This window comes from Zonotrichia leucophrys, chromosome 5 (genome assembly GCF_028769735.1).
Source record: "Zonotrichia leucophrys gambelii isolate GWCS_2022_RI chromosome 5, RI_Zleu_2.0, whole genome shotgun sequence".
Classification (NCBI taxonomy): domain Eukaryota; kingdom Metazoa; phylum Chordata; class Aves; order Passeriformes; family Passerellidae; genus Zonotrichia; species Zonotrichia leucophrys.
Genome location: NC_088175.1, coordinates 58,740,687 through 58,752,296, shown reverse-complemented (window position 1 = coordinate 58,752,296; position 11,610 = coordinate 58,740,687). Strand labels below are relative to the sequence as shown.

General features: G+C 47.8%; 1 long non-coding RNA gene across 4 annotated transcripts; it reads left to right on the top strand.

Annotated features, from left to right (window-relative positions):
* Positions 1 to 126: 126 nt before the first annotated feature.
* On the top strand, positions 127 to 11,379 carry LOC135449182 (uncharacterized). 4 transcript variants are annotated; one of them, XR_010440683.1, is made up of 4 exons: positions 127 to 275; positions 3,369 to 3,455; positions 3,980 to 4,090; positions 10,088 to 11,379. It is a non-coding gene; the product is annotated as an uncharacterized LOC135449182 (long non-coding RNA). The 4 variants fall into 4 exon arrangements; XR_010440684.1 differs by lacking the exon at positions 127 to 275 and adding an exon at positions 888 to 987; XR_010440682.1 differs by lacking the exon at positions 127 to 275 and adding an exon at positions 2,738 to 3,003.
* Positions 11,380 to 11,610: the final 231 nt, after the last annotated feature.

Below are 11,610 nucleotides of genomic sequence, written 5' to 3'. Positions count from 1 at the left end.
AATGTAGTTTAGACCTTCCCAGGTGATGCTTTTTAGCAAGTGTCATGTGCCCCTTAATTTCTCCCACCTGTCTCATCAAGTGCAATGAGGCACATCTGGTCCTTTGAGAGGAGCCCCCCTTGAAACTGAAGGCATTGTGATGAAATGGTTTATTCTCTGGTTTTTTCTCAGTTGGGTTAACACTGCTTAGGGGGGACAGGGAGAAGCCTTTACTCTTTACATTCACTGTGCTCCCCATGCAGGCATTTCCTCTCTGGAGTGTATCTCTGCCCTCTGTGAGTGATGATTTGGGGCCATTCCCTTTTCCCATGTCCTGGTGTGAGGCAGCACGTTCCCAGGAAGGAGCTCATGGCTGCTGGATGCTGTGGGAGGCTCACACTGCTGACACAGTTTGGCTTGAGTGCCCCTTGAGTCAATGCCAGCAGCTGCTGCCTGACTTGTTCCTTCTCTGCTGTCCTGCTGCTGTGTGGGGATGGATGGATGGATGGATGGATGGATTTCTGTGGAGGCACAGCTGGGAACAGGCTCCTGTGCCTGCTACAGCTGGTGGATGTCGTGATCACTGCACTGTTGCTCTGCCAGACGAGATTTTGCTGTGAGATTTGCTTACAAACAGCAAGCTGAGCTGAAGAAACCCTTTGGAAGAAGATGTCAAAGCTCAGATATGCAGCAGGTCCTTGGGAGGTGCTGCCAGGCTCTTCTCACTGCCCCAGAGGTGCAAGGCTTAGATTAATGCCCTTTATCCAAGGAACAGAGCATGCATGAGCATCCTTCCCTCCTCAGGCAGCCTGCTGGGCTTGTTTGTGGTATTTCTGGGAGTCACTTTACAAGTGAGTAATAAAAGGTGCCAAATCCTCCCAGCTCCAGAAAAATCCAGCCTCAAGCAGGTTGGTTTACATCACACAGCCTGTCCTGGAGGCAAATCAGGCAGCCAAGCAAGGAGAGCACTCAGAGAGGTTGTGCTTTGAATTTGGGAGGCTGGCTCGGGTGAGCTCAGGATGGTTAAATCTGAAATGTCCCCTTTAGGGCTGGCAGGTGATTGGGGTGCTCGCAGAGAGCTCCATGGTCTCAGCAGCCTTTGGGGGCACCACAGGATGGGGCACTGAGTGCTGGGGGGCTCTGCAGTGCCAGCCCTGCTCCCTGAGAGCCCTGTGGGCCTGCCCTGCCCTCAGAAATCACTGAACTGAGCACAGGGATTGTGCTGAGTGTAGTCCTTGCAGTGACATCTCAGGGAACCAGGAGGTTGGTGCTTCCCCAGTGTGGGACACTATTATTGTGTCCAATTGGGAAGCTGGAGGTGCTCCTGGGGCTCCCCTGGTGTGGCCCTGCCTGTAGCATTGCAGCTGCAGTGCTGTGAATTTCCTCAGCTAATTAATCCTTAATTGCAGAGCCCCCTGGAGAGGAGATGTGTTCATCCTGGAGCCCCTGGGAATTGATTTGTCTGCATTTTGTGAACCCGAGATACAGAAGGTCAAATTATGGTGTTCAAGTGAGTGAGGTTACATCAGAGAGGATCATAAAATACAAATCTCTTGATACTGGTGTTGTTTCTTTCCTTGAATAAGGACAAATGGCAGGGCCCCAAGGAAGTGCTGAGATTTTGGGTGAGTCATGGAGTTTGGTGTCTCAGGTTAAATGGGTGAAAGATTATTTACCCATTTGAAGAAGGGAAGGTGTTTAGAAAGCTGAGAGAGCCTCTGAGGATCCAAGAGCCACACTGTGTGTGCAATTCAAGCTTTCAGGGTTGCTTTTCCTGTAGGGAAAAGGGTTCTGTGCTTGCAGCCTGCTCTTCCAAGCTGGAAAACTGCAGTGGGGGAGGCTCCGTGAGGGGTTGTGCAGTGCTGGGAGCCCCAGGGAGTGACGGTTCAGGTGGTGGGAGGTCCAGAGAGCAACATTCCAGTGAGCTGAATCCCTGGGCTGCTCCCAACTGTTGTGTCTCTCCTTCCTGGTCAGCAGAGGCATCATTCCCTCTCTGCTCCTTCCTTCTTCAGCAGCAGACTGACCCCTGCCATGGGCTGGACAAATGTTAATGCAAAATGTCCCACTTAGAACTCATGAGACCTACCTGCTTAACTTCACATCATCCTAATCAAATTATGTTAGAAAGGCAGCTATTTTTCCCATGTCAATTTTAAAAAATATGATTTCTCTCTCAAACTGCCTTGGGTTCCACTTACCCCCTTTTTTCCACTTTTCCTCTCTTATTTCCTCCCATTCTCTTTTCCCCCACCTTTTAAATTCCTTTGGGAAGCAGCAGCCCTCCTGAGTCAGGGCAGGAGGAGCCCCTCCCCAGTTCTGTGACCGCCTGATGAATCACTGCACTGCAGACTTACTGTCCTGAGGAATTGCCATGAGCCTTAATTAGCAAATTGGTTAATTTGACTTAGAAAGTTGACGATGAGCTCAACAGTAAGTGCTTTGTGTGTCCCTTGTAAGAGTCATCCAGTATCACTTTTCCTTGGATAACTGATTGGGGGAGGCTGTTCCACAGAGCTCCTGCTAGCTCACCTCATCAACATTTCTGTGGCAGGCACTGCTGCATCACCTGGATGCTGGAATCTTGTTAGGGGATGGGACTAATCACAGGAAACTTCCAAAAACCTGCAAGGGACAAGGAGCAAGTCATTAAGGAGCCTCTCTACCTGTTTAATTCATCAGCGCTCTGCACAGCTGCATTCTATTCTAGCGTGCCCTAAATGCCTTGCTGCTTGCTTTGAAGTTGGTTAATCTGGTTTGGCTTTATCTTATCTTTTTTAGGAGCCAGTTTCAGAATGAAAAGCTTGTGACTGACAGTGTTCTGCTTTCTGCTCTCCTGAGCTTTATGCTAAACCTTTATGGCTGTAATTGTCTCAGAAGAGTGGAGCTTGCCTCAGGTGTAGCTTCCATCTCCTGGTGCCCTCTCTGCCTGCAGCATTAAAGCTCTGCCTTTGGAGCACGTAGAAGAGCAACTGAGAGCTGGACCATGTTCCAAGGGAAAAAAAAAATCAATATATTATGCACAAGGTGTCTCCAAATTCAGCACTTTGTAATTAGTCCAGGAGCCAGCACTCCTCTGTCAACAGCAGGATCCAAATCTTGTTGTGGAGGTTGTTCCTTCTGTGTGGTTTAGCCTTGTTTTGGTCCCTGTGCCTTGATTCCCATCAGGGCAGGGATGTAAATAGAGTGAGGTGCTGAGGGGGAACTTGGAGAGGGTTAGGGAGGGAAGCAGGTGAGCTGCAGTCAAGTCAGTGGGAGCAAAGGATCTGCATGGAGCTGGAAAAGCTCTTGAGAAATGCCTGCAGCCATCAGAGAGAGATGCTGGAGTGCCTTTGGTCTGACAAGTGTGACCATCACCCTCATACTTCCCTGTCCCCTAATTCTCATTCCAGACCTGATCAGTGCCTGGCAGTATCAGCAGATACTGAATTTATTGCTGGGGAAGGAAAGAAGTTGCCATGACTACTCACCAAGTAATAGTGAGTAATTTGGCTTTTAATTGTGAATTATTTATCATCATCATCACGTTGTGCTGGTGTAAACACGAACAGAATCAGGCCCATTAGAGTTGATATCTGGGTCTAACTTTACCTGTGTAAGTCAGGAGTAACCCTGTGGCAGAATTGAGGTTACAATGGCTGGGAGTTGAGCCACAATCCAGATTTGCTGGGTGGTGGGAAGGGCTGTGAGTTCCCATTTAACCCCTAGTTCTGTGTGTCCCTCCCTGGATCAGTGATGCAGCCCCAATCACACAAAGGTAAGGCTGCCTCTTTGCCCTGCTCACACTGGGGCTCTCTTACTCCCTGAGAAGGGCAGAAATGGGGGAATTTGATACTTTTTGCAAACTTTAGGGGACTCTGAGCATTTCTGTGCTGTGCCTGCCATGCTCACTGGTGGAGACCAGGGTGTGTTGGCTTTTGGATCAGGGAAGAAAATCACTTCTGTCAGATGGGAAAGGGGGAAACTGGCTAGAAAAGAGCCATTTTTTCCCTGGCTTCTACAGCTCTATTATGTGCAATGGAGACACGAACTGCCCCCATGTCAGAGAATTGCTGAGAACCAGACCCAGAGAGGATTGCCAAATTTTCCACTGAATGCCAGAGGAAGAAGCACTGTAAGTAGAAGTCATCTGTCTCAACTGAAAGGCTGAATGGTGACTTGAAAACTGCACAGTTAACTTCATTTAATTTTCCTATCTGTGTCAGGCAACAAACTGATTAAAGGAAGGCATTCTGTGTGTTGTTTGCATAGAAATCCACTCATCCTGGCCCAGCCTCATGTGGGGCAGGGCACAGCAGTCTATTTTTATTTTTCATTCTGTGTTGTATTTAAAATGTGGCCAGAAAAGGGGGGAATGGGATGAGGAAGGTTTTAAACATTGGCTGCCACCTTAATTGCAGCCTAGCAATGAATGGCTGCAGGCTTTCTTGGACAGCTCCTCTGTGAATGTCACACACAAATCCAGCTGACACCTGGGGTCAGAAGTATTCTTCTGTGCTTTTTGTTAAGTCATCTTTCCCACTTTTGTGCCAAAGGGTCTGGCTAAATTGAATTGCATTTAAATGAGGTGAGTGTGTGATGGATCATCTGAGTGCTGCTGTTTCCCTCCAAGTTTTGTGACAAATCTCTCTAATGCAAACACTGTGTCTCATACCTTGAACTCACTGCTGCAATTAAATACTGATCCTTTAAGCCTTATCTGGAAAAACAATATAGTAACAGCAGCCCTGTGTGTTTGCAGGGAAAGGGAGAGGTGTGCACGCAGCAGGTGCTGGCAGAGCTCTGCTAATTCACTTTGCAGGGGTCACAGTCACATTGGAGACACCAGCAGTGACATTAGCATGTCCAGACCTTCAGTGCAAGCTCTCCAGGAATTACAGCATGTGCTGTGATGCCTCCACTGCTGTGTCAGCTGAGCTCTGACACCACCACAGCTCTCATCAGCTTATTGTACAACCAAATGCAAATACAGTGAGTCAAAGAGGGGTGCTGACCAACCACTGAATTCCCCCTAAAACTGAGTTTTGCCTGAGTGATCAGCAAGATAGGGTGACTGACACTGGAATGAGTCTGCAGGGCACACAGCTCGGTGATTAGTCAGTTCTCATTACCTCTTCCTCCAATTAACGTCAGCAAATCAGTGCTCCTGAATCAATGAGGACCTCAGGAGAAACACAGCTTCCCCAAAACGCTGCCAGATGTCAGCAGAGGCTCCAATCCCCTCTCCTTGATGGTTCTGTGCTTTTAGCACACATAATTAACTGTTAACACCGTCCTGTTTGTGTCACTGCAGCCCCTCAGCCGTGCTCTGCTGATGAATGCTGTTAGCTCAGCTGTGATGGAGGAGTCTGTGCCCAGCTCTGCTGCCTCATGATGAGCTCCTGCACTTGATCTCATTTCCATGCTCGTCCCGGCCAAGCAGGAGCCCAGCCCGAGATCCCTTTTGTTACAGCTTCATCACTCCATTTGGCTCTTCCTCCTTCCTTGCTGTCTTTGCAGTTTCCCTCCAACAGCATTTGGATTTATGGTCAGCCTCTGGAAGTGGAATAGGAGTTAATTTTCCCCATACTATGCAAGATACTATAGGGAATATTTTTTTATATATTTTTTGGTATCTGCAGGCTGTGGAGGAAGCTCACTTGTCACAGTGCCCTTCATTACATAGGTGTTATTTTTTTCCTCTTTTTTTTTTTTCCCTGTGACTTGTCAGGAATTATTAAATGCTGTGATTGCTTTGGCCTCCCTTCAGTGGGCATTTACCCAACTCATAAATACAAGAGTAGCTCCCCTGAAATCTGTTTCCACTCAGGTAGAGTTGTGAAGGTTTGCTCAGTGATGCTCTGAGGAAAACGAGGAACCCAGATGGGCTTGAGTTTGGGACTTGGTTGTTCTCTAAAACCCAAAAATAGTGTTGCTCAGATCAATTAAGATTTGCTTATTAACATTAAAAATACATTCATCCCCAGGTATTTTCACAGTTCCATTTGCTCCCAAGTTGGCACGGGCAGTGCTGCTGTCCAAAATAAATGAAGTGTGTGAAGACAGACAGTTTAAAGGCATTGAGGAATTTCAGACCTTTTACATCTCACTCAGCTTTCACCTAATTTGTTAATGGGTATGTTTTTCCCTGTGGGAAAATAAAGCTTTTCTCTCTGACATTTTATAAAGGACCTACTAAACCTTCTTTTGTCCCTTTGGGTAAAATCAGTTGAATTGGCTTTTCTGGTGCCTTTCTGTTTTCCCTAGAGAATCTGTGTTGGTTCTTAACCCTTTTTGTCCCCCAGGCCTTATGAACAGGATGACAGAAACCTTTAAATACCTTACAAGTCTAGGCACAATGTGGGCAGCTGTAGGTTCACTAGGGATAGGCTTATTACTGTGTAAAAAAATTAGATATATAGGTGAAGAGAAGAATATTTGCTCATTTTAGGTGTGAGCTAAAATAGAAGCTTGCAGAGGGATGCACGGTGAGTTTGCAACATTGGGAATTTCTGGATCTCCTGGGGCACCAGAGAACAGGATGTGATTGTGAACAGGAAGGGTTTGTGAACATTTCCAAGTCTCCAGCCACCCTTGGGACACAGGTGTGTGTCACCACCAGGGGTGGCAAACTGGGGACCTTGGTGTGACGCCCATTGCTCCAGGCAGGCGGACACATCCGCTGTGAAACCTCAGACAAAATACTTCCATATTAACCTGCTCTGTGGCTGCTCCAGCCCTGGGACACCTGATCCTCAGGCTGAAGGAGCCCTCAGAGCATCAGGGCTGTCTGACTCTGCATTGCTTTTTGTTCTCCCCTGTCACTGTCATATTTTCTGAAAAAATCCCTTCGCCAGGATTTCTTCTCCTGCGAAGCTGAGAAGAGAGAAAAAGGAAAACCAATATTATCTCATTTTTCTCTCCTGTGTTTTGCTGCTTTGGAATGTGGTTGGAGATTGTTTATTCAACATGTGAATTGTTTTTATTTAATGACCAATGACAGCCAGCTGTGTTGGGACTTTGGACAGGGTCACGAGTTTTTAATAAGTATCTTGTTAAGCCTTCTGTAAGTATCCTTTCTCTATTCTTTAGTATAGTTTAGTATAGCATTCTTTAATATAATATAAGTACATAAAATAATAAATTAGCCTTCTAAGAACATGGAGTCAGATTCTCAATTCCTCCTTCATCCTGAGGACCCTGAAAATACCACACTCCCCATCTCTCACTTCATATTCTGTTTGCTACGTTTCAGGTGCTGAGGAGGGACATGTTGTGTTGGTGTTGCAAAGGTTTTTCTTTGTAAAGGAAAAATTCTTCATTCCATAGGTATTGATGAAGAAGAGTATTAATTAAAAACCTGCCCTAGATTAATGTATAACATAAATAAATAGCATAATAAATAAATATATAGCATAAATAATAAGCAGGTGCTGTGAATGATGAATGGGAGAAAAGGATTTGGGCTGTCACTGCTCCACCACACAGGGAGAGTTTTAAGGAGGTGTTTTCTGTCACATTTCTGTATTTGCTTTACTTAATAACCACTAACTGTCCACTCTTAAAAATCATCTTCTGCTAGGATGCCTCCAAGAAAGAAGAAGACAATTTGGAACTTGCTTTGAAATGGCATTCTCATGGGAATTCAAAGCATGGTTATTATTGTGCTGCTTGGAAAGCTGCTTTTCTGTCCAGCTTCCCTGTGATCCCTTTAGCTCTATCTGATACCAAAGGCTTGAGATCTCCAGATTAGAAATTAAATTCCACCTCTGTGGCCCAGACCTGATGACCTGCTGCAGTCACAGCAAATAGGTTTTCCATTACAGTGAGTGCTTCCAGTTAAAGCTGGTGCTTTTTTTGGTCAAAATCAAACTTTTTTGGGGGGGGGGAAATAAAGATCATTACAGCCATGTGATGCAGGTGTAGGAATAATAATTGACTTGAAATTGAGTAGGGATTATTCAGAGGGATGGCAGGCCCTGATCTTGCAGGGATTTAGGTGTTTATTGTGTTCTGCTGGCGTGTGTGAGTGCAGGATGGTTGGGAGGGCTCCGTCCTGGGGGATTTAGGGGAGGCTGTGGCACAGCTGGGTGGGATGCAGCACTCAGAGCATCAGGCAGCAATTCCTGCTGCTGAGCTGGGTGTGAGCCACAGCTGGGTGTAAAGCACAGCATTCCAGGGGGGGACACGTCTGGTTTGGCTGTCTGCTGCAGGAACAGCAGCCTGGGGAGGGCAGGAGAGGGATTTTCCCGTTGAGATTTCTGCTTTACTTTGCAAATGTAAAACCTGGGAGTGACTGGTGTCAGGCCTGAGGTGGGGAGTGAAAAGCCTCAAAGGAGACTGGCAGAAATCATGATTTCAGTGGGATCACTCTGAAGATGTCAGTCACTGAGATGGCACTCAGCTGTCTGTGTCTCTGTAATTGTGCTAATCATATTTTCAACGTGATAAAATTGAACAGTACAGTTTTAAACCAAATTTTGGGCTTTTCAGTGCTCTGTTACAGTGATGAAATCCAGAAATGGAAGGTGACTGTAGTTTATAAATAATTTTTTTTTCCAGTGAACTCTGAACAGTTTTGAACAATTCACTTAATTAACTGGATTTCCAGCAGTACAAAATGTGACCATCTCAATTTAATTAACAGCATATCTACATTGTGGTAGTGTGGGGATTATGTGGAGGCTGCTAGTAGCCTGATGGATTTTCATCCTGCTCACATACAATGTCATGGTTTAGATTGTTGTTTTTTCATTATGAGCTTTTACTCTTCTTGCAGGAATTTCCACTGTCATTTCTGCTGACAGCTGCTGCTTAGGACAGATTTATTTTTATTCCCTTACAGATGAATTGGATCAAACATCTTTTTCCATATACAAGTTTCCACAATGGAGTTACTCCTAGTTGACTACTCTGAGAAGAAAATTGTAGTAATTTTTGGGACCTTCTTTAGCAGCAATTCAAATGTTTTTTGGCACGTGTGCATATAATCTATTAATTTCCACTTCCTGTCAATTGCAGGGATTCATGCTTATAAATAGTATAAAAAATTTAATGCAAATAAAGAGAGAGGGAGAAAATCCAGCATTTGGTCTTTTTTTTCCCTAGCTGGATTCAGTGAGGTGTTGAAACGTGCAGGGCGTTTGTTTCAGGCTTTGATAAGGATCTCTCACATTCTTATATAAAATGCTAAATTAACAATAATCAGCCCCCATGACTTACAGCCCTGCTCAGTGCATAGCTTGCCTTTCTCTTGGGCTTCCTCTGAACCCACAGATCTGAGGCCTTTTTCCCTGTGATCTGAGAAAGCAAAATTCCTGACAAAACTAATGACTTGCGGCTCCTGCGGAATTTTAAAACCTTTTCTTTTTGCCCATGAGTGGCTGCCTAATGTGAGTGGGATTTCAGTGGCTTTTTTAAAATTTGCATTATTTCCTCCCTGCAGCCAGGACATTCAGCACCATTTGCCTGCCTGGCTGCTTGGCTCTCTGGTGAGGTTTTCCACCAGGTTTCCCAATCCACACAACTGAGATAGTTTATGTTTTGGGTAATGGTACCTGACATGGGATTTTAAAGCATTTTCAGGTCCTTTATGCTGTGCTGTTGTGGCAAATCTGTAAGATGTGAAGGAGCAGAGCTGGTAGGAAATGGAATGTTCTCAGCTGAAATCCTTCAGAGCAAGCAGTGACCACCCAGCGAGGAAATCAATTCTGAATCCTGGAAGGAGAAAGAGGAGAAAGCTCTGAATTATAGAATCAGAGAATATCCTGGGTTGGAAGGGACACACAAGGATCATGAGTGTGACTGCTGGGTGCTCAGACACCCCAGCAATCCCACCCTGTGCCTGTTCCAAACACTCCCGGAGCTCTGGGAGCCCTGCCCATTCCCTGGGCAGCCTGGGCAGTGCCAGCACCCTCTGGGGGAAGAACCTTTCCTGATTTCCACCTAAACCTCCCCTGGCACAGCTTGGGCCATTCCCTCCAGGTTCTGTCACTGTCACAGAGCGCAGAGATCGCTGCCTGTCCCTTGTGTAGCTGTAACAGCTGGAATTGCACTCTCTGCTCTTCCATTCCAGCTCTCTCCCTCCAATGCCCTTCCCAGGCTCATGGCTCCAATCTTTATCTGTTGGCAGGACCCTCACCTGCCGTGAGGCAGCAAATCCCATTCCTGGGAGGCCGTGATTTGCTTCTGATGCCAGCTGGAAAACTCTGCTGTGGACAAAAGCAATTAAACATCTGCAGAATCTGCTGCTGCCGAGCCCTGCCACCACTCCTGGAATGGTTAATATTAGGAAGATTTTGCCTTAAGTGTTCACCTTGGAGGCTCAGGGTGGGGATGCTGCTGCCTTTGGCTGGATCATGTGCTGCTCTCAGCAGCCCAGTGACCGGCTGGGATGTGCTGAGCCAGGGAAGCTCTGGGATGAAGCAGCAAAACGCAGCCTGGCCAGCCGATGGCCGGTCACACATTCCAAGTGTCGGACCGCCTCCACACCCCCGTGGCCACCTCTCCGGGCCTGCTCCACCTCCCGGGCAAAGGCACGGCTTCCCCCAGTCAGCATCCACCTCGTGCCGCTGCCTTTGTGTGCTCCGGAGAGTTTGGGAATGCGGCGGGATTGCAGCCGAGTGCCAGGCATGGCTGCCCGGGAGGGGAACGCGGAGCTCTCCCCGTGCCAATCCTGCTTTGGTAGCGGGTGATTTCTCAAAGGTGCTGTGGGACAAATAAACAAATGGCCTGGGAGTCAAAGCAGGCATTGCCAGAGGTCAGAAGAAATGATGGGAGGGGGCAAATCCCTGGGGTGATGCCAGCATCCCTTCTGCCGGCTGCACCCCGAGCCTGGGGATACCTGAGCAGCCCCAGAACTTCCCCGCAGCCACCGCTGGCTCAGCCGTGCTGCTGAGCCAAAAACTCTGCATTTTCTTGTGTTTTCCCCAACGTGTTTGGGATTCCGGGAAGCTGAGGGTTAATGTTAGCCCCCAGCGATGGAGCTGGACGGGTGCCCTCGGTGGCTTCTTGGGCTGTTTCGCTGCAGTTTCCATCCCCGTGGGTACCCACAGAGCCGTGGTCAGCCGCTGAGCTCCGGCAGCAGAAAGCAATCTGCCCTGGGAGCACTTTGGGAAGGATCCACGTCAAAAAGAAGAAGAACTCGGGGCTCTGAGATGTCAGAGCTGAAAAAATCCAGTTAATCTCCCTCCCTGCAGACTCCACAGCTTGCTGGGATGTCACTGAATAAGCCCCTGGTATGTCTGTGCTGCAGGCAGGGCTGCCGGGCATTTTAAAGACATTTAAGGGAAATTGAAGGACAAGCCCTGTTCCTGGTCATGAGGAGGTGTCTGGTCTCTTTCATGTCCTCCAGGAGGAGGCTTTGGGGTGTGCTCTGTCTGCTTGCCTTGGGCCTCTGGGATCCCGCACCTGTGCCAGCTTCGGGAAAGGGGGTGGAGAGGGAATGGGGGGAACTGGCTGGAGCTGGGGGGCTGGACGGGAGATCCCTGTGCCCGGTGAGCCCGGACAGTGGGGTCCCTGTGCCCGCTGAGCCCGGGCAGTGGGGTCCCTGCATCGGGCAGATCTGTGGAGAATGGCTCCACACACGGGTGGGGAGATCCTTGGGGAGACCTGAGTGCGGGAGGTGATTCCCACCTCGGGTGAGGTTTGCGTGGA